Raw genomic sequence first — 24698 nt, 5'->3', positions numbered from 1 at the left:
TTGTAATTCACGTAATTGGTGTGATGGGCATGCTGCGGACTGATAAGCGGAGAAAGGTTCGATGAATCCCTGGACGCTAACGAAGGTATTTCAAGGGAAAAACTTCGCCAAATTAAACTCACAAAGGTCTCTATTCCGAACAATTAGGATAAAGCGAAAGATAGATAGGCCTTTGATAGATTTCGAACTACACCAATACCCCCTCCTAGTATTCATCAATAATAGGAATATAATGATGCTGATTTTAATACTGTTATATTCCCTACTCACTACATTTTTCTATATTTCGTCGGTACCCACAGATGCTTTAGAGGAATTCTATATAAATATCATAAAATTGAGTTAATAAAAGAATGAAATTGTTATGGTAGTGATAAATAAATTCCGTAGATAGTCTTCAAGCACACAATACGGGTAAATATGTATGAGATATTATTATTATTATTATTAAATGCTTCATTTATTTACCTTCAACACCACGAAAACAGCGCATTCAAAGCCTTTAAAGCGGAGGAATCTAACGGCCGTCATACACGGGGCACGGAATTGCACAATCCTCCGCGTGCACGAATGCGCAGTCAAAATTATGCCGTGTAAAGCGGTGAATTGCAAGAACGCGGAAATTGCGGAAATGCATGGACTTGAGATGTTAAAATAGCCCCTATTGTAATTTAGTTCGTGCATTCGCGCAAATGCACGTCCTTATGAGAAATAAATGCAGTTCTAACCTGCGCAATTACGAGGGCCGTGTAAAACGGCCTAGAAAAATAACAACGTAGTACGATCACAAATAAACATTCCCCGGATTGGGACAACGTACCAAGGCGGGAATCGAACCCACGACCCTTTATTTACGACGCAAAGTCTTCACCCCGCATCCATCGAAGCCGGCGAGTTGAAATCCTCGCATTGGCATGGGTAACTATTTTTAACAATGAAGTTTCCAACTTAACAACCCCTTACTATTCTAGATAAATACACGATTCTGTTCCATATGGTCAAAGTCAATAGAAAAAAAAAACATAATTTTCTCATCACACGACTCCATTAAGGTACAAGGAAGGCGTGACACCAGAGTACACAAGCAAACTCTACGAGTGAGGAACACTTACCCAGGTGTAGAACTCAGGCTTGACACAGATGGCGCGGGCGAAACGACTTCCACTCTGGAGTCATCGCCCTGGAAAAAAGAGAGGATAATATTAAAATAAAAGATTCAAAATTCCTCAGGTGATTAATTCCGACAAAAAAATCCTCAAGAAATGATGCTATAGCTTAGAGAACCGAGGATAAAAATCTGAAGAATGTGATATAAAATATGGTCGGGATAAAAATTTATCGCAGTATACCGACGGCTTTAAACTCAAGTTTGCCAAAAATACGCCAGCAGTTGCTTTGCGGTCCTTTATCGATCACGAAAAAAAACTAAGAATGGGATGTTCCACGTTATCCCTAGCTGAAGAGGTTGAGCCGTCCCACTCTCTGACGACTTAGGAGATATAATTTTACGATCCGGAGATTTCTCGAGGGGCCTCCGTAGATGATCAAAGATAATAAAAGGCACGAAAAGAAAATAAAAATGTGAAGACGAGAACAAAAGGCTGTAAAACGAAAGGAAACTCTAATATTACAGCTTGAGAAATCACTAAAAGACAATGGATTAAATACAAATGCATCGTATTAATTTAGAAAGTAAAAATAGTGACCGACTTTCGCTGAAATATGTAAAATTTACGCCGAAATTACTTCTAGATATTTTAAGTGTAAATTACAGAGTGTCAAAGTATCGGAATCATTCCAAAGTCCATGATATTTATACCCATCGAATCGCGAAGTACGTAAATATAAAAAAATATGACAAGTGAAAGGATTAATTCTGATAACTACGGAAGTTTATTCCGACTGCTGCAGGTGTTCGTAAATTACCAAAAATCTATTATGCATGCTTTCAAATACAAGCAACAAAGTTTATACTGTCACCTGTTTAGCAAAATATCACTCAAAAGTGTGATTCAACGGCTTCAGCTCATCCTTTGCTGCATGCAGAACTCTTCAAGTTCATTCATTGAGTAAAAAGTAAAATATCTGTCATGAATTTTGCCATCATAAGCAAATTTAACTTCAAAATACATTGTTATTTATAACAACCTCCAATAAATCAAAATAAGGTTTTTATAAAAAACGATGTGGAATTAATTATAACGTCAGAAGTCAATATGAAACTGCTCTCAAATATCATTTCATGGAAAATCCCGTGTATTTTATGATAGAAATTTCATTAACTAACATTTCAGTAAAAAATTCTGATAAATCCTCACTGCTAAAAAAGCTGAACCTTACAAGTAGATCGATTCAGGGTAATATAAAAAAAAATAAAAACTATCTTGTTGGCGTACGCCTCTCTTTCAGACCAAGAATTTCCATACTCATTCGCTCTGATTTTAATTTATTTAGAAGGACGAATTATTAAGGTACTGTATAAAATAATGTCTTTTTACTCAGCCACTTGTGAATTTTATCGCCTGTTGTAATGGTAGTTCCTATCCCATACAACACGAAGCAGATCACACGTAACTGCTGCAAAACGTAACAACACGAAATAGTGTAATGAGACAAGTACCATAATTTATTTACCACCAGTATTTAAAATTAACCTATTGGTTTTCACAGCGTTTTTGCCTATATCTAGGATTTTTTTAGAATGTTTTATGAGTAAAAAATCTTAAATTTGGTGAAAATACGAAAAATATTAACAGTAGATAAAACTCGATTGTTACGTATCCATTCACTTATCTTTACCCACAATATGAATGCTCGCAATTATCAGCTAATACCTAGCAACGGTGCATTCTCAACCCCTTTCATTCTAGTTAAGACGAGGCAAGACCCAACTCATACGAACCTAATGACAGACATTCATCGAGCGAACTTCTTCCTCGCACAGATCCCAGGATTCAGCCGAGGCACCTAATCTCGCCTATGGAGCGACCAGGTGCATCCTTGGCCCTCCTCTATCTTAAGCTTTTAGCAGCCGCGTACGTCTCCGTGATGGGTGTACCTACCTTCCTCAGGGGAGACCTTAAGTGGCTCGAATTAAGGCCAGCCCGAACCGATAAATACATATACATCACTACCCGCCTTCGCTCCACGGAGTTCCCTACATATATATAGAAGAGGAGCGGGCGAGGTAGATAGCACCCAAGGGATATCGAGACCCTACGATTTATCGCTCAAAAATTAATTAATTTGGCGATTTAAGGGCGCGCGGCCGGCATAAATAAGAGCTGAGAAAAGAGGATGGTAGGATGAGACCATCTGCGTGGGTTGAGGAGTGGTGTGCCTTGGGGAGAGAAGGAGTGTTGGTCTTCAGATTGTAGGACGGAGAATGAAGGAGGGGCAGGGGGAATATAAAATGGTAACACAACTCCTATGCAGCACGAATCAGATCACACCTGCATAACTTAGATCACAAAACATGCTAACTCGCCAATCTTTTTCATTTTCGATTGTAATTCAATGAAAAAAAAAAATTTTCGAGGAATACAATGTTGACTATTATTATTATTATTCGATTTTTCGCTAAACAGGTGGTTTGCAAACTTTGTTACATTAGAAGGGGCGGATCCAGGATATTTTTTCTGGGATGACTCTTCAACGTACCCCAATGATTCTTATTGCATTTTCCTAAAACTTTCCTTACAGAAGAGAGCTTGAGTAATAAGGTTTAAACAGAATTTTACCGTTTTTTATTTTCGAATGTCATTCACTGAAAAATAATCCTTTAGTGAAATACAATATTAATCATTATTATTAAATTTTTTGCTACACATGTGGTACTACAAACTTTGTTACATCAGCAAGGGAGGATGCAGGTTTTTTTCTGGGATGACTCTTTCATGAACCCCAATGATTGTTATTGTATTTTCTCAAAGCTTTTTTTACAGAGGAGAGTTTAAATAATAAGGTTTAACCTTCATTATGTTTCAATGAACTTCCAACTACTTGAGCTTCAGCCGATCAGAACAGGGTCTGACAGGCAAACGAATTTCTCATTTTTAAGATTGAAAATAACATACAATAATAACTGCAAGACTTATTCTCTTTATTTTTATATCAAATTAATTTATTAATATGAAATTAAATGAATGAGGCAGCGTAACATACAACAGTTAACGAACGTAATGATAATCGTATTAAAAATCTTGTGTATATTTTAATCGTTTGGGGTGGGGGAAGGGTACGTGCCCATATGAGCCTGTGGTTACATGCACATATATGACAATAAGCATGAATTTTTAGGAAACTTTAACTATTATACGTGTAAACTTTCGACTATTATACGTGTTCGTAACTTACGAACACGTATAATAGTCGAAATAAGCTTCTAATACTATCAAAATCCATCGATTAACTCGCCATACTTTTTCCATCTTTTCGTAATATGCGTTTCGATAGGCATAAAATTGATGATTAAACATGATGGTGCCCATTAATTTGCAATTAAAATGTTGACAAAAATTCTACGTGGTTTAATTTTTTCCATTGATTTTTTCATATGATTACAATAAATAATTAACGTAAATTAGCATTGCATAAAGATTATTATTCATCTTCATCTACATAATACCTTGCGAGCCACCTCAACGTCGTTTGATAGAGGGTTTAACAAAATTGAATCAACACATAACTCATCGGCAATGGTAGTGCCAAAATGTGCTTATCTTAAAAACGGCGTTATTGTATTTTCCCAAAAAGTTTTACAGAGTAGAGTGTGCATAATAAGGTTTTATCTGTATTTGACTGTTTTCCGATCTGCTACCAACTTCTTGAGCTTTAGCCAATCAGAACACACGCCCGCTAACAGCGATTGCAACGCCACGCTTCGTTTTAAATTGAACGACACTTGTAAATACGTAAAATGACTGAAGAAGCCACGAATATTACAAAAAAGGATCCTCAAATCGGCCTCTAAATGTGTTGTCATCCGACGCGCATTTGAATGGGTTTACTAAACTCGCCACTCGCGTCGCTGACGGACATATCAATCCGATTTTTTGGGGAAATAAGGTGTTATCAGGGATATAAACCGAAATTCATACACAAGGTGATGTGATCTATCAAATTTATAACATTTTAGTGCTATTCCCTGCAATTACAAACATTATGCTGCAAAATTTGGAAAAAGTGGATCGCATTGCACTCATCACCGCACCGCGGACATATTTGAAAACCGATTTAAATGCGACCGAAATGACTGCAAAAATCAGCCTTCAATGAGATGGAATTGGGCATCCTCTATGCAATCCCGTAGGAAGAAGCGATTGATAAAGGGACGGTGAGAATGAACGCGCGATTCAGAAAATGATGGGTAAAGCTATCACTTAGAGGGACGGAAAAAATGATCGTGTAAGTCAGGCTCGTCAGGCTCAAGCCAAGTACATTTTCTTAACGCACCAACTATATTCCATACATCCAGACGAGTGAATTTGGCTAGAAACTTAACTTATAGTCAATTTTTAGTCCCCGGTAAATTTTCCTTTTAAAGTATTTTTTAATTGTTCTGTTGTTCCATCAAATAAGGGTGATGCAGAGAACGTACTTACTTCTGCTGACTCTTTACACGAACCTCGAGCCCCACCAGAACACAATTCCTTATTTCCACCAGCACTTCAACCCATATGTTATGACTTCACTGAGGGAGTCAGCTGGTTCGCGTGATATTATACGACGATGACTCGGTGGAATAAGTGGTGTTCGCACCAAAGAGCGCGTTTTATAACCACCAAAGCGATGAGGTATTCATAAAACCAGCGAAAATATGAGCCTAAGCAGTAGCGTGGAGAGAAATGGAAATTTATCTCGGAGTAACTTGGGGAGATCCCGGCGTAATGAGGTTGCAGATGCAGGCAGGAAACTCAACGCAGGCGTAATGAATGACAATGTATTTCATACATGCCATAAGATGGGAGTCGGGAGGGATGCAAAAAATCTTTCGTTGAGAAAGAAGCGTTTGTATTTGAATGGAATATTTTCTCACCTGAAATTATTGAACTCAACAATCGTTATGTTCTCATCAACCCCTCTGCTCAAAAAGAAAAAAAAACTGAAAAAGGAAAATTAACGCAATAATAAAAAAGGGCACATATACCCCATGCGTAAGAGCAATCCAAGAATTTATTATCAAGAATAACAGCTTTGAAGTATATTGAAATGTTTTCTCGATTGATAATTATTTATTTCAAACACCGCGTGTTCTAATTGATAAGCTTCGCACACTTGAAACCCAATAATTCTAAAAATACGAAGCTTGTAAAGGTCAAAAATTGACGCAAAAATCTATTCACTTGAAATACCATGAAAAATACTTATATCCACGATATCGATATCGGATATCGGATATCGAACCACGGACATAAAGCTTTCCGGGCCACAGCGTAGGCTACTACGCCATCCAAGTTCCTAATTTCTTAAGGCAGCTGTACCGAGGATCATGGTACTATATGTTGGGCCCCTACGATTCATCCAAGATAGCATACGCAATAGGGAAAGGACTTCCAAGAAGCTAAAAACGATCAAGATCCTTAAACCTGCACTTAAGACGCGCATGGTGGTCATATGTAGTGATGGTAGGTCATGGTGTGGGTCAAAATCGATTTTTCGAGCAATCGATTTTTCGAGCAATCGATTTTTCGAGCATTCGATTTTTAATATAAAAGGAAATATCGACATTCCAACAAAAATCGAAAATTGAGCCAAAATATCGATTAATCGAAAAAAAATTGACGGTTCAATTTAAAAGAAACCGTTTGTACATACTCATTTTTATTTCGAAAACACATAAATTGCACAGTCTAACAGAGGAAAAAATGTTCTCAGAATACATGCTTTAATAGCAAAATATTATAAATCCCCGAACATTTAAGTTTTGGGATCACCGCTTGGAACTATTTGGCTTCAATGAAATTTTTATGAAAGATTAATATATTGATATGCTTTCTTGGTGATTGAGGGCGTGCCTATCCATCATTACCGGCCTTAGAGAGAAATCTTTCACATGGGTGTAATCACACACCGGTGGAGAAGCTGCTGAGATAAAATGAAATGGTCAAGATTCAAGTTGAAAATTCGAGTTTGGATCGAAACTCGAAGATCATGGTTCGATCTCGACGTCCTCGATCATTGTCTATTAAAACTCGATTTTCGAAACTCGAAATTTTTCGATTAAAATAAAAAATAATCAATTTTTCCATCACTATTCCAGTGAATTATTTCAATACTGCCGTGTGAACGGTGGTGAAATATACATGAATTGTCATTAGAAAAAAATTCTCCTGGACCGGGAATCGAACCAAGGAACTTTAGCTTTCCGTTACAGTTTCTTTATAGTTTTTTACTCATTTTTTCCCTTATTTTTTTGTCGCGGCATTTCATGTAAATTTAACAGCCGTTCAGGAAGCAGGATTCAAAGATTTCCCAAAAATAAATTTAAAAAAATCGGCGATGAATCCGTTTCGCTGCAGTAGCCATTCAAACGCTCTCTAAACGTCTTCCTTGCGCTCCCGTTAATATTCATAAGGCAACGTCGATCACTGCTCGACGTCTTTCAGGAGGAGAAGCAGAGGTGTTCAAATTCAATGCAGTGCAAGAGATTCCTTTTCAAGACTGACCAATAATCCCAGCAAAGTTCGTTGCTAATGTAAATATAAATGGAGAACTCCGCATTAATTCAGCCGTGCCCTGACGTGCTTCTGCACTACAGAGCACTGCAAACGATAATTACCGGTTTATTGATTGCATATTTTAGGTATTTACTCCAGTCGAATACATAAAACTTTTCACGTTTAAGAGCATATTGTACGACAAAACTTTGAGAAATTCTATAAGATAATGACACACATTAATCCTAAATTATCAGCCGACGGACGTGATCCTGCATGATTAAAGCGCCAATGAAATGAAGCAAAAAAAAAACGATGAGGATAATTGAGAAAAAATCGCCCTAATACAGTTCGCAACCGTCATTAAGAACTTCGTGGAGGGTTACAAGACATTGGCAACGCTTCCCATTACCTCGTTAAATCGGGGCATACATTCCACTAACCCTCACCACTAGTTATAGCACGCGCGGTTCTGCTCAGAAGCACTCGGGCTGAAATGATTTTTTTAATGGCTTTTGAAGGGGATATGCTGTCTATGAAGGCGACAATATCAAGACATTATGTGGTAATGATCTTCACAGACACAGTTTTGTAGCTAGGAGATTGGGGCCATAATCGTTAACAACCCTATCACCCTGGTGAACAATCACTTATAAACAATGCGAACAATACGAGCGTGCTGCGCCCGCTCCCAGCGGGTCTTCCCCCGCTCTTTTCAATGCAGGTCCACAGAGGGATAGGCGCGTTTCTAATTTTAAAATGTAGAAAAAAAAGACAGGGTCTTATGTACAAATTTAATTGGAATGTTCATGTACAAATTGAGGTCAGAGGCCCTCTTTAAACACAACATTGGAAGTAATTATACTATCCTCTGTTAAACGCACATGATGACTCATACTTACGTATCAACAGGAGACTTGAATGTGGGATCAGCCGCATTTTGATAAAAGTTATCTAAATAATGCGAGATATTGATGCAAATGAACAAATGTATCAGTTAGTGCGCCGTTAACGTCAGGAATATTTACCGGTTTTTTTTAATTCTTTAAAAACCAATTTTAGGAAACAATAGCAATATTTAGGAAGTAAGATATGCCGTCGCATGTTCTCTGATAAATTCTGTGCATTTTGGTACCTCATTTGTAGAGTTGGGTTGCGTATAAGTTGAGAAAAAGGTATCTATACAGTAGAAATAATACAGAAGATAAAAGGCGTGAGCAACCCTAATGGGGTCGTAAGATATAGCAAACAATGGGAATCTCAACCAATTCACAGAATCTACCCTTACCAGCATTAGTTGAAAGGTATAATCTCCTTCTTCCTCTTCCTAGACATCATTTTTCTCTCTCACTGAGCTCGCACGAAAAAATTCACCCGGTTAATGACTCTATTCCGTCCGATTATATCATCCCCTTAATCTCAGCCCATTATCACTCACTCACAGTTTTAGTTACCCGCGGGGGTTTATCTTGTCCTTATGCCATACTCGCTGTGACGGCGTGTGTTTAACAGTCGTAAATAACGCGAGTGATAAAAGGTTTTAATGGTGATGGACAAACGGAGTGACTCATTCTAGACCAGTGCGCCGAGTGCATGAATCGTCAGCAGTGGTGTACAAGTGATTTTTTTCTCTATGGCGGGTGACGCTCCGGCATCCAAGCCGCCGAAACAGTGGGGAATTTGGCTTATCAAGGATGACAGAAATAAAAAATTTCGAATCGTAAAATTTGCAGATTGGCGCAGGAAAATTATACATGAATACCGAATATGATATTCACCATGAAGAAGTATTTGGCTCGGCTAAACCAAGTATTTTTTTCATGGCGAATTACATCCTAGGTGTATACAACTTGAGTACTGCATGAAATATTTCTGTCACATGATTCACAATTGGGTAATATGACAGGAGAAAGAGCCCACAAAAAGTTCTTTTTGTACACCATTGACCATTTCAAACGATATTATTTCTTAAAAACAAATAACTAGTCGCTTGCGAGGGATTAAATATAATTAAAAATAAGAGGGCTAGGTGGATTAACTGACAGTATACCTCCCAAGAAATCTGGAGATCAGGTTCGATTCCCGGATCAGCAAAATGTTTTTCATAGCAAACTACACCCATATGTATATGGATTCGCGCCCGTGCGCGTGACTGCGCAGTGAATCAATTGTTTCATGCAGCGCTTTGAAATACGCCCATCGTGGAACAAAGCGGGGTTCTTATATTTTCCATTGGAAATTTCATGTGCCTACCAATGGCGATCATCGTTTTCACACGCGATTGTCAGTTTTTTTAATGAAAAAGCAGGAACTGCACTTCAAATTAAGCAGAACACATGAAACTTCAATCGATACCGGAATGATTTCTCGCAACTACTTATCAACGAGATGATATCATTGAATGCTACCTTAAATGCAATTTACAGAGCAAACAAAGGTTGGTTCAATTAATTCACCTGATATAATTACTATTGAAGCCGTTAATTAAACGTTATTAGAGGTGAATTAGGCAGCTTTTTGAATTAGGAGGCTGAAAATTCGGCACCTAATGGATGTAATTATTTTATTCGTGGCATTTAACACGTTTCGCTTTTTTATGATGAGGAAATTATTTTTTTTGTTTTAGCTCAAATGGAAAGCTCACAAAAAATTTAGCACGTACGCATTACGGACGTAGTCGTTAGCATTCGCATAGTTAATGTCCAGAATATGGATCGCCAACATAATACGAGGATGGATTACGGGAATAATACTTGATGCTATTGATTTTTTCGCCACATTCAACTAATGTTTCGCTTTAAAGATTAGGACATAATTTTGTTTTAATCCGAATGTACAGTTCACCGAAAGTTCGTGTACTACAGTTACGAGTAGACCTAGAATTCGCTAGTACACTTCAGAATTCGCTAGAGTAACGACATAGTTCAGAATATGGTGTGCAGTAGTGCTTGATATCCGATTACCCCAATCGTTATATTTTTCATTTTCCCTTGAAAACGTTACACTTGGGCTAAAATAGCTGCGGCTATGCAAAAAAAGCAGCTCGGCCTCAGAATAATAAAAACTGTTTGAAAAAAAGAACGCTACAAGCACAACATGCGAAATTAACGGTTTCCCTTCCCTGTTCTCTTAACGAGCGATTTTTTCCCAGCCTCAGTGCCGCGGTCGGTCTATTTCCAGCGTAACCGTGGATGCATACAATGGAAGCTCTGAAAACAGCGCAAGGTAGAAGGTAGAAAGCTTTCAAAATAATAAAAAATGGAACACAAAAAAGGCAAGGGGAGATACAGAGTGGATAGGGGAGTGTGTTGACCGGGAAACCATACGTTTCCCTTAAAGTGGATGTAAAAAGATCGATGAAAAGGTACATTAAACAATTTACAAATTTCTTGCACCATCTTGCCAACTAAAGTGACGCGTCATTCGAATTATGGCCTCCTTTAAATATTAAGAACAAGGATTAAAATGACCATTAGAGTTTTTTAAATTAGTAAAAATAAATAAATAAATCCATAGAATGTAATATTTCAAGTCTGCTGCATAATGAATCAGGGTTCCCACTCTGACTACATTATAAAATTCACGGTTTTTTCCAGGTTTTCACGGTCTAAATGTCATCAAATTAACGGTTTGTAGATAAGGCATTTTAGGCGGAAATATTGATCACGCAACAATCATCAGCCGCACGTTAACTACAAATGTAACAAACACAACAGATGCCTTGAATGCAAACGCAGCAATGACAGTGCTATCTCTTATGACGTCACCTAAAGTTAGCCAAATTTAGGTCCTGCTAAAGGGTGTGTGTGGGAAATTAGAGAGAACAGGGTGGCAGGGAAGTGCCTGATTTTTTGCCATGGTTAATGTCTTCCAATCGCAGGCTTAAGGTCAATGTGCTATCATGACACACGGAGCAATTAATAATTGCGCTTCGAATACACGTGTGCAGAAAAATGCGTAAACAGTATCTGCACGTGACTCGGCCTTGAAACATGATCGAAGCATCGATTTTTATTTTAATCTGTCTATCGTAGTTCGACAATCAAGTTTGAGAGATTTCTAAGGTTTTATGACGAAATTGACGGCTATTTCCAGGTTTTTTCACGGTAGACGAAATTCACGACATGTTCATGGTTTTAAGGTTTTCACGGTTGAGTGGGAACCCTGTGAATATATGGCGGTGAAACATACATCATGAGAAACAATTCCAATAAACAGGGATTCGAACCAGTGATATTCAGCTTTAAGGGCCACAGCGCAGAACAATACCCAGGGTGCTCAATTCTAAGGATAATTGAACCGAGGCTGATTTTCTGTGTTCTTCGTTCGATTTACGGTCCAGGGTATTTTTTTCTAATGACAATTCGCGTACATTGCGTATTTTTTTAAATTTCTTTACAGGTAATTAATTGCATTCTACCTACTGACATGACAATCGAACGGCACGTAATGAAATAGCTCACATCGAATGGATTATTACCTAGGTTTCTCCAATTCGCATTTCATCGGGAGAATGTTTTTGCTAAATTCAAGGTTACTTTCATAATTTACCAATCGATGACTGCCAGAAAAGTCGATTTTATCAACATAATAGATAAATAGGGTGACTACAGGCTCGAGAATATTTTTCATGTAGCCCAGAAATTTATATATTTGAAGGGAAGAAATCCACAGCACGAAATAAATGGATTAATTTACGCATTAACAGTTTCACTTGCAAAAAAATTATGCAAAGGTAGAATACATTCCGGTGGCTCAGCTAACGAAGCAATTTCCCACGACAATCCACAAGTAATTACTACCTTCCGATATCATTTGAAAATATTTTTATCGTAGTTTTTGCTCCCGTAAAAGCGAATCTGTAGAGATAGTTGTCATCAAAGTTTGTTGAAAATAAAACGATAATAATCTTGTGGGCAAATTAAATGTGTATAAACTCAGGAGGGATGTAAAAAATAACAGAAAAATTGCGGCTTAATATACTCTAACCTCCGTAACTCACTTCAACAGCTGCCAGCAACGAACGATTGACTAATTAATGAATTTAAAATACATTGTAGGACGGTATGATGAGAGTCAAATCGGATCAAATAGAGCAAAAAATCCTAAAAACACGTTCAAAATTAGGTAGATCATCTGAAGTACAACGGAGGCGTTAAATGAAGTTCATCAGGTCTCGAATCTAAAAAGAGTACAGTACACCAAGGACGAAAATCGCTATGAGAAACTCATTTGGCTAAGTCGGGATTAGAACCCGCATCTCTCAATTCGTAATGGAAAAATCGATTTCGATTAAAAATATCAAATTTAAAAGCCAAAAAATAATCAATAAAATCGAGAACGAGCCTTGATCTTCCGATCAAAACTCGATTTTTTCGACTTTAATCTTGACCATTTCGTTTCATCTCAGGAACGTCACTATCGGCCGGTGATAGTTTTTCCTTTTCCATTGGTGAAAAACTTCTCTCCAAGGCGGTAAAATTGGAAAGAACGCCCCAGATCATCAAGAAACTACCCCGATCAGTTGACCTTTCCAAGATAATTCAGTGCTGCCTATCTTGCCCAGGGGTGATCCCCAAACATAAAAGTGGGGGCATAGTAAATTTTTACAACTTATAATTTAATCATGTATTCTGAGTATATTTTTGGGATCATTTTCTACATCTCAAATATGTATTTTCAGTGCTTTTCGAATGTATAACGTATAAAAACATGTTTTGAATGTAGGATAACATGTTTTTGTTTGCTTGTTTGTACTTAAAGAAAAGAAACGTCGATTTTTTTCATTAAATCGATCTTTGGGTTCAAATTTCGATTAACGTTGAATATTGGAGCTTTTCATTTCGATCAAATATCGATTGCTGGAATAAATCGATTTTGACTGACATTCTTCCATCAATCCTGACAAATGCCGGTCAGGTGTGCTACCACATAACACCATCAAGCCCTATTTTTCCAAGGAGAATTTCAGACTGAGTTTACCAAATAAGGTGTTGACCATGTCAGTGCGCGTGACTGCTTAAAAAGTTACTTGTTGCATGCAGTGCTTTGAAAAATTTTCTTTCGCGGAATGTCGACAAAGTAGGGTTTATTTCTCCGTCGGTGGCTCACGACCTCCATCTGCCGGCGTGGACTTGAGACGTCAAGGAGTAATCCCACCATTGCTGCCATTATTTCATAAGTTACAAGTGAAATATTAATTAGTATGTGCAGGAAATATCGATCTCAGAAGGACTTCGGAATCAGGGGCGCAGCTATGAATTAACCCTTTCTAACCCAGAGCTGATTCCGGGAGAAATCAAATTTGAAGATTTTTCAATATGAAAACTTGAACATTTTACACTCAACGATAATCATCGACGCAGTTTAAAATTTCGTCATTAAAATTTCCACTACAAAATAATTGGTAGTGTAGATATCTCCTAAATAGAGCTGAAAGTTTATACATTTTTGATGTTGCTTAGAAGCAACAATGGGTTATAAAGGGTTAAGGCTAGGGGGGTTTTAGGCGCAACTAATACTGGAGGTCTGGGGGGGGGGATGGAATACCCGCCAGGATAAGCGGGAGGAGCGCGGGCTTTCTCCCAGAAAAAATTTAAGATAATAGTTAAAAATGGTGAGTTTTTCGGCTTTCACGGGGATATTTTACTAATCCATGCACTATTCTATAAGTAGTGTTAATCCAATAAATAAAATGGATTCAACCTTAAAATTTCTCTGAGCTATGGGGAGGGGGTTTTAAACCCTCAAAAACTCCCCCTCGGTGCTCCATCGGTCGGAATAAACTAAGTTTATCCGGCTCAATACCATTTGAATCAGATTAAGTGAAATTAATCATCTCATGATTCTAAAAAAAGGACGTTTCATTTGTCAAGGTCCAAGAAGTTGTATTCAGAGCACAATGTCATCTTTATTCCACCAGTGCAACGTGGATAACGGGGAAATAAGATTATTTTTTCATAGTTTCTATCTCTAGAGGGCAAAAGATGAGGTTACGGATATTGCCAAGGAAAAATAATTCCTGAACCTTAACTAGTCTTTTGTAATTCCTCACTGTATAGATGTTGTAGCAGTACCATACTAGATTGCAAAACAATGCGATTTTTAAAAAATCGTGCCGACTTTCCCATTTCCCAAGATTACTTTTCTCAATTACAACTACAGGTATAAAACGTAATTAACGAATTTAAAATAAACTCTGAAACAGAATCATGAGAGTAGAATCGATTCCATTAAGGTACAAAAAACTCTTTCTTCCTCCACAAATGTTTTGTGTTGAAAACTGCCCCGGCCATTTGATTAGAACTAATTAACCTTTTCAGCTCATTCCCCTAAAAAAGTAATGTTTTAATTGGCAAGGTCCAATACATGGTATACAGTCTCTGGAGACTCCTATAACCACCATTCCAGTAGCTGGAATATTGATAATGGTGCCCAAGTCATTATTCCACAGTCTCTCAAATGTCAAGTGGGCTATTGTAGAAGTTGCAGATACTTCGAAAGAACGAAAATGTACTCAAAATCGTCACTGCGCGGACCTAGCAACAGCACAATGGATTGATATATAATGGGATAAAAAAAATTGAGCTGACTTTCCAAGTTTCTTAGATTACTTTTCGCAGCGACAACTATAAAGCATAATTAACTAATTCAAAATAAAGCCTGGAATACAATCATGAGGGTAGAATCGATTCGATTAGGGTCCAAAAAAATCTTTCGTTTATCTTCCACCGAGGATGTGTTGAAAAACTACCTGCCAATTGATAAGAGCTAATTAAATCTTTAAGGTCATATACATAAAGTAGCAATTTTTTTAATTGGCACGTTCCAATTCATTTTATGCAGTCCCTGAAGACTCATAGAACCACCATTCCAGCAGTTGGAATATTGATAATGGTGCCCAAGTCATTAATTCACAGTCTATGAAAAATATCAAGTGGGCAAAAACTGAGCTCGCAGATACTTCGAAAGAATGACATAGTATTCTAAATCGTCACCGCGCGGACCTAGCAACAGCACAATGGATTGATTAATAATGGGATCAAAAAAATTGAGCTGACTTTCCAAGTTTCTTAGATTCATTTTCGCAGCGATCACTATAAAGCGTAATTAACGAATTCGAAATAGACTGTAGGACGGAATCATTAGGGCCAAATCGATTCGATTAGGATCTTAAAAAATCTTTCATATATATCTTTCGTAGGAGTGTGTTGAAAAACTGCCGGCCTTTAGGTAAGAGCTAATTACATTTTGCGGCTCATTTGTCTAAAATAGAAGTATATTAAAAGGGTGATTTCCTATTATTTTTTTTATTGCCTAAATCGAAAGATTATTACTCCTGGAGTACGTATTTTACGCTTTTAGATTTTTAAATGACGATATCTATTTTTCGCGATTACATGAAAAGTGAGAATTTTCAAGCGCGCGCAAACGCGACGGCTAAGTATGAATGATGGGAAAACTCCGTGTGACGTCGTTCTGGTTCCCGCTGCCGCAAGTGAGGTGACCTTGGGGCGAGGCTTTGAGCGCTGATACGACGCAGGAAGCTAGCAGGTAGCAGAGTACCCTGCTAGCAGGTAGCGCTTGGCTTAAATAAGGTTTATTAATACCTTATCAAACGAAGAAAACTTTCCGACTTGAGCCAGTTTTAATATGTGATTATTAAGACATGTTTCCCTGAGCTCTGTGCCTCATGCATGCATTTGTAATCTCAGACGATGTAAAACTCCAATCTACTCGTATAGAAACTAGGTCCCTGTGACGTCACGTGGGGTGGAATCGCATGGGCGCCAATCTGGCCTTTTTTAAATGAGGATAAAATGGACCATTGCCATTCGTTTAAACTGGGGTTCCTAAAACCAGATAATTTTTGTATACTATGAATACACTAATGGTGAGTAACAAATCGCAATCAATGCATTTCGTTTTCTTTGATGATGGAAACTACCCTAATAGCAGGGTCCAATACATTGTATGCAGTCTCTTGAAACTCCTATCACCGCCACCCCAACAGTTGGAATATTCATTATGGTTCCCTTGTCATTATTCCAAGGTCTCTCAAAAATATCACGTGGGCAAAGATAGTGAGCTCGCAGATACTTCGAAAGAATGACACTGCGTGGGCCTAGCAACAGAACAATGGATTGATAAATAAAGGTATTTAAAAAAATTGAGCTGACTTTCCAATTAGCAGCCAACGTCTCTATTCGATGTATCGACCTGTGGCGTTGGGGGAGTCCTTGACCGAAGGCAATCCTCCCCGCCTCCTGCATTTAACTCTCTCGTCCTTCGCCTACCGCAATCCTCTCCCACAAAACTTTTTTCTGCTACCCTTTTTCCGGACCCTTAAACCTTCCTCCAAAGCCTTTACCCTTCGGGGAACCTCACGTCCATTCCCTTTTACATCGATCCCTTGCACCCTCACCCCTCCTAACTCTAGCGAAGGACAGCCGACCGAGAAAATAGAGGCGAATTAAATTCCTCTCTTCATCAGGCCGGAGCAACCTTATCGCTTTTTGTTCAGCCTAGCCGGAAGTTTCTATCCTGTTTTCATTATCCTCCGGATAGTTGGGAACGCAGCGTAGCACGCTAATATCACAGGTGTGTGGGGCAAGGTGTTTCATGACGAGAAATCTGCATATCCCCCTCTTGCTTTGATAGAGGGATAACTATTTCAAGAATGTTATTTATTCAGTAAGTACGAACCACATGGATGGGGTTAATTAGTTTTCCATTTTCCTCTTCCATGGGCGTTATCGAAGCTAATGCGAAATGCAGCTAATTTCGTCGTAGCCATTTTCAATTAAGGGGACATTTAATGATAGCCAAGGTTTTACAAATTAGACAAAATGTGCATCAGAGGCAGATACGGAAATAAATATATAAATCTGAGGGGGGGAGCATAAGCGTAGCGTTAGGCAGCATTCAATGCACAGTCACGGGGTCACACAACATCGACGTAAAATATTTAAAATAATTGTAATAAAATAACCGACATAGTTATTTTAAGCAAAATAATTTGTCATCCAATTGATCAAAATTTCACATAACATTGAAACATAGCAACTAACAAACTAAACAACTGCATAAAATTTGCCTACGTCACATCAATTTTATTAATTTTTTTTTTAAACTTAAGTATAATTTTTAAAATGCTTCATAGTACATTTTTTGCGCCGTAAAATTACTTTATAATACCTTCCCTTTAGTTCATATTACGTATTATAACGCAAATTATGAGTTACATCTATAACAACGGGCGAACAGCAGCAAAAAATCCCCAAATTGTAAGCATTATAAATAATATAGCTTTTTATTAAAAAAGGAAAGAACGCATGTAGTTAACATTCTACGCCGAAGGACCAGCATTTGCTGCCATTGCGAGGTATAATCATTGTTGGAATCGAACCTGCGTGGATACACGTTGTAGAGCAGTACTTTACTTATGTACACGATGAGTTGAGAACAATATCGACCCTATATATTCGTGCATTCCCGTACCGTGAATTATTATTAGGTATTAGATTACAAGTATTAGATTACAGACTAAATAACTACTACAATTTCCTTATTCACATTTACAGGAAGAGAATGAACATGGGTTAAAAAAATAGTGTAGCATTCAAATGAGGGTACCTGCAAATCCCCTGCAATGTATTCGACGGTAGTTTTAAAATATTTGTGCAGAACAAGAGGTTTATTTTGTATATATAACATTTTCCTTCGCTGGTTGCGACATTTTTGAGATGTAACGATATAAAAAATATAATTCTTACATAAAACAAATGGATTCGTACAATATTGATAAACATATTTGGAAGTTAGGTGCCCTTCCAGGCAAAAGACCTGTTTTGTTAGGAACCAACAGATATTTAAAAGTATTTCTCAAATGATGTAAGAATATTTTATTAGATATAAGAATACTTTGACAGACAAAACAAACAAACTTTCTTTAAAATCATTTTGCTTCAGATAAAAAAAATACTAAACTACGAAAATTCTCAATTTTTGGGCGAGATATTAACCATTGCTCAGCTAATCAAAGAAAAGTTGCACAAAATGCCTCCTCCCTAATTTTTTTGTGGCAGATTTTCATATAATTTAGGTACCATAAACAAAAAGAATCTTTTGAAAAGCGCGAGGCGCACTTCACACATTCATAAAAATATATTTGACCTGTGACTCTTGATACATCGCAGTTATGCTTAGAAGCCCCTAGACCTCCCATTCCTACACTATTTTCATTAATATATTCAATAGTAGAGTGAGGTTATCTTCTTTTTTCCGTGCTTCCTTTAATGACACCTATTCATATGCTTGAAGAGGAACTCATAAACATTTAGCATTGTCAACGCTGATCTTGATACCACATGAAGAGCACCGCAAATTTCATATCTCTCCACGCCTCAATTGGCCCAACTTAATATCGCAATTCTATCCTTCTCAATCGAGAAACCACCGTAAGACAAGAAGACCGCAAGAAAATGACCCAAATTGCGGAGTTAAAGTAGGTAATCACATTCCGCGAGGCATGTTCTTCAGAATGAGAATGGTCCATTGCGATTTAATCAACATAAAAGCCCGCACAAGGCAACCGCTTTAGGGAAACGCAGGGCAATAACTTGATTTGATCTCGTCCTTCTCCAACCTTAATGCTTTTCTTAACCACTCCGTAAAAACGACGTAAATTCAAGAGAAATAGCGGAGTTATTTGTGATCTTACTAGCAATAAGCACAACTAATCTTTTTAATCCTTAAGCAGTCGCGTGAGATAACTACTGGCGTCGGGCCATATCGACACAGAATTTAAACTTTTAAAAAATGGTGACTTGACTTAACTAGGGTTTTATTTTACCTGTCACCGGATTAGACCACAATCCGGTCCACTCTTCCCCCGTGGTCATATGGTTGAAAATAAATCTGGGTTTAGAAAAAAATTAAACTATTCAAAGCATTTTTAACTGTTTTTCCATAAGATTCAGTGGTTTAATACGTAGTTTTAAAGATAATTTGCAAGTATTGCCTTCATTTATTACAATCGTGACAAGGCGCACACGGTGAATGATCATGCTGAATAATCATGCGAATGAAATCATTCGCCGTGTATGACTTTGGACGCTACTATTAATTATAAAAAGTTTTACTTTATATTTTATAGTTTATTGTTATTTTATACTGCATTGTAAATCGGCTATTAAAATAGTATAATTTACTGTATATTAAGATTTGGAATGGGGAACTGTTTTATTTTTAAAAAATCGAAAATGTAGCTTAATTCTTATAGATGCGGAATGACGAATGAAGGTTTTAATGTGCATGACACACAAATAAAAAAAAGCGTTCTTCTTATTGCACAACATTCTCCGTAAGACAAAGCAAGGAGGCACCGCTAAGCCGCTGAATCAATTTACAAGTCAGCTGAATGTGATCGCGGAAGGACATCCAACGGCCAAGCCTCTTCTGGACTAGCGTATTACGACTGGAATTACTCCAGGGGAAACTGCGATGTCGTCACGGTAAGTCTCGGTGGACGGCTAAAACGGAGGGATATAGAGAAGGATAAGACGTGGAAGGTGAGATCCTGTCATAAGGCCGTGGGATTATCCGCGTAACGGTGAGTGCCGTATCGCAATCACGATGAAGGTGCCAGATTCCAACACCCACAGTTCACCCAGTTTGATCCCACACTATCCAGGTTGCCTTGAGCAAAGAAACCCCACCCTACGTTCCATGCGCCTAAAGCTCCCCTCTAGGCAGATAAAAATATACAGTTACTAATAGGGTAGTTTCCTTCATCAAAGAAAACGAAAGGCATTGATTGCAATTCGTTACCCACCATTGGTGTACTCATAATATATAAATTATTTGGTTTTAGAAATACCGGTTTAGACGAATGGCAACGGTCAATTTTATCCTCATTTGAAAAAGGCCGGATTGGCGCCCGTGCTATTCCACTCCACGTGACGTCACAGGGACCTAGTTTCTATACGCTAGATAGGAGTTTTAGATCATCTGAGATTAACAATGCATGCATGAGGCACAGAGCTCGGGGAAACATGTCTTAATAATCACCTATTAAAAATGCCTATGGTCGGAAAGTTTTCTTCGTTTGATAAGGTATTAATAATCCTTATTTAAGCCAAGCGCTACCTGGTAGCATGGTACTCAGCTACCTGCTAGCATCCTGCGTCGTATCAGCGCTCAAAGCCTCGCCTTAAGGTCACCTGACTTGCGGCAGCGGGAACCAGAACGACGTCACACGGAGATTTCCCGGCATTCATACTTAGCCGTCGCGTTTTCGCGCGCTTAAAAATTTTCACTTTTCATTTAATCACGAAAAATAGATATCGTAATTTAAAAATCTAAAAGCGTGAAATACATACTCCAGGAGTAATAATCTTTCGATTTAGGCAATAAAAAATAATAGGAAGCCACCCTTTTCAGCGATTCAAAGACAATAATGCTAAAACATGAAAAAAAACAATGAAAACCACATGAACCATAAAACAGAAGTTGTGTTGAGCATGGGCGTATTCAGCATCATATTTGGGGGGGGGGGGAGGGGAGGGAGGTATGAAATACTTCCTAGGAGAGAGGGAAAATTTTCCGTGAAAAATATTTTGCAGGGAGTGCTACGCTCTGCGATAAATACAACTCAAAATTTCTCTCACGTTTGGGACTTGTAGCCATGCATTTGCATATGCACTCCCTGTAATCTTACAAAAGGATACAAAAACTATGAAACTAGTAAAAATAAAAAAGCTTGATAAACTTTTGGGGGGAGGGGTATGACTCCTGTGATCCCCATTCCTAAATCCGCCACTGGCGTTGAGGCAGCAAAACGAATTCAACAACAGGCTTCCAACAAAAAAGAAAGAAAACCAACAATACATAGCCTGCGAACATAATATAAAAATTGATTGTTTGAGGCGTAACTTGGTGAAGATTCATTATTAAAATTAAAAACAGAATGGCGTAAAAACCGTATGACCAAGTTCTTTCCCCTCCCTCTTCTCTGTTGACCAATCCGTTCAACCTAATTACCTTCCTCCCTACCCCTCCTAGCCTGGTATAAAAGGATGTGATGGACCTCTGTAGAGTTCACCTGATGATGGCGTCTAACGTTGAAACCATGGTCGTGAATAAATATTAATTTGAAAACACAAAGTTCTTCTTTTTATTTTCATAAAATGAAAAAATAAAATAGAATATTTTATAGTAAAATAAACCAATATACAAGCATACGAAAACCGGTTTGATTAATTATAAACATAAACCCTTTAGATTTCCAAGATGAAAAAACATTTTGGTGCCTGTAGATTAAGTAAGCATTTATTACCACCACTTCGTGACCTTATCGACCAGCGCCATTGTTTTATAAGGGTTAACGTTTTTGAGCGGAAATACATTCACGGAATGCCTGCGCCTTGATGGCAGGGTAAATAGAGCCAAATCGATATGATGCTAAACAAGTCGTGATTACCGGAGAACGAGAGAATCAGACCCTTGGCCAAATTCAACCTTGTACCAGCAAACATGAAAAAAAACGTCATATTAATTTGCAAATATGAAACTAACGTTCATTTTGCAACACAATACAGAAAAGATAAGTTTTCTAATGTTTTCAATGGTCTGTTCTGCTGATCGAACTCCTCCTGGAGTGCACGACTTATAGTTTTTTTTTAGAATTGTCGATTTCAGACCCATAAAATGTACAAAAATGATAATAAGACAATTAAGATGAAACGTTAAACACTTAGATATGAATCAAAAGCCCTAAATGTAATAACCAAGTCATCAGTTTAAGAAAAAAAACATCATTCGTAGGAGTTAAACTTAAAATTACACCTCTAAATAAATTAATAGGAGCATGGTAGCCTAGTGGGTACACCGCTTGGCTGCTGATTGAAGAGTCCAGTGTTCAAATCCCACGTGAAGCTTTCGGACACCCCCGAACAAAATCCGAAAGTGCGAGGTGGCTCAAGGAAAGGAATTCGCCCCCCAGCCCTCAGTGTGTAAAATTCACACGCATTTGGCTTAGTTCGGGGTGAATTCTACCCTCACCTATCCAAACCACATTTAGGGTTGAAGCACTTAGTGAATTACCTCAATATTAGTCAACAATATATCGGAAAATCACAGCAACAGTCGATGGTTAATGAGATAGCAAATTTTCAAATAAAAATTAGCTACCTAAAAATATGTGCCACATTCAAAAAGAAATTTTATCGTTGGAAGGGAAAATATTATTTCGCAATAGAAGCAAAAATGACTTTCCTCAGTGTCTCCAAATTACGTACCATAACAATAGCAGATATTATTTATTTTATATTGATCACATAAAAATTTCTCTCCGTTTTGTAGTCCAAGCAACTGATTTCGAGGAATGAAATAATATTTCAGTATGGAATACGGCCACGTACTCCGCCCTGAACGGCGCGCATAGCGAAGCAATCACTGTCAGTTGATTGTTCCTACACACGCTCACGCTACCTATTGACTTTCCTAGCGAGTATGGCATGATATTTGGAAGAGGCGACAGACATTTGCGCCATGAGGAAAGGATTGGGAGGTCAGTGTAGAGAGAAACCCGGAAATATTAGAATTAAATTCAGGGTTGTTGCCAAACGATTTGGAAAAGGAATTCGAGAGCTAAACTTTTAAGGGCTTCAAATTGAAATATTTATATTATAAGTGGGAATAATAATTATGTCAACTTTTGGTGAAATTTATCCATAACTTCATTAATCTTTGAATGTCAACAAGCTCAACCATAGCACTATTTTGACTTTTTATGAATTCATTACTGATTTAACTTTAATTTTACCATGGTTTTATAAACATTTTATTTGATTTTTCAACACTGAAATTTTAATATGATGACAGGTGTAATGGAGTTAATTTATTAAAATATGTTTAAACTAAGTTTTACTGACAGAATAACAAAATTATTACTATGCAATAATTTTTATATTATGCTATGTATACTATCACTTGTTAAATGTATATTTGAATAGCAAAAATGAGAATGTTAAAAGGCAGAGACCCTTCTGATGACCAAAATATGGTTCAGAAGGACTTTAAATGGAAAGGTAATTATGACTTGCTCCTAAAAATAAAAACTTGTTAGACACAAACTTAAGATCTCAGGGATCTCAGCATTATGAATCTGCGATCTGGTGAATGCTAGTACCTACTAGGATCGCTAATACTTCCTACAGACCAGCCCTACTTCACCAGGCAAGTAGGTTTTTACCGGTGTACCGTAATCAACCTAGTTTCTCATAAGCTCGTCGTCAAGAGGAAATCTCATCATCTATGCATGTGCGAACATAACGCCGGGCTTCGGGCAGGTCGCCTTGCGTGGCGCCAGCCAGCTGCGCCAGCTGCCGACATAACGACGACTACACACCTAATAATCGCTTATCCCCTTCACGGGGAAGGTGCAACAGCTAGGAAGCATAACTACCGCTACCAAACACCGAAGGCAACCAGGAAACTGATATCGTGTGTGTAATCATAATGGATGGCTTGTTAACACAAGCAGTGCCGGAGCGTTAACTTTGACCGTTTTTGAATTTCAAACGGTCTAATCTTTCTTCCCGATGGTTAAAATTTTTTGTTATTTCGTGAATTTTAAAGAATCTTTGTCCACTGACCTCACGTCTAAAATTTTAAGTATCGGCTGCATGAATTACGAAATAATTGTTGATATACCTAAAAACGAGAGCGTTTATTTTGAGCGGTATCATTAATGTTCTCCATATTATTTGTGCCTTTTTAAATCGGATTTTTTCCAGTGTTATGAATAGCAGTCACGATTCCAGATTTAATTCACAACTGACTTTACTGCAAGTTTACACATAATATCTTTTTTTTTAATGCTGTGCAGTTATATAACAGTATTGTTGCATAGACTACCGAAGTTTACCTGCCAAATTTTATGTTCAAGTTGAAAAACAAAATTGCATAAAAATGTTATTTATTGTTTGAGAATATTGTTAATTTGAGTTAAAAATAAATAAAGCGAACTTCAAACTT

General features: G+C 37.6%; 1 protein-coding gene across 1 annotated transcript in view; it reads right to left on the bottom strand.

The window, feature by feature from the left end:
* The window catches only part of LOC124165291, a 687405-nt gene that overhangs the window by 568476 nt on the left and 94231 nt on the right, over window positions 1-24698 (bottom strand). Inside the window, exon 2 of the mRNA XM_046542634.1 lies at window positions 1113-1180. The gene's annotated coding sequence lies outside the window, so the exon portion shown is untranslated. The remainder of the gene's footprint in view (window positions 1-1112; window positions 1181-24698) is intronic.

This window comes from Ischnura elegans, chromosome 9 (genome assembly GCF_921293095.1).
Source record: "Ischnura elegans chromosome 9, ioIscEleg1.1, whole genome shotgun sequence".
NCBI lineage: Eukaryota > Metazoa > Arthropoda > Insecta > Odonata > Coenagrionidae > Ischnura > Ischnura elegans.
The sequence above is the reverse complement of the archived record's forward strand: the minus strand, read 5'-3'. Positions and strand labels throughout refer to the sequence as shown.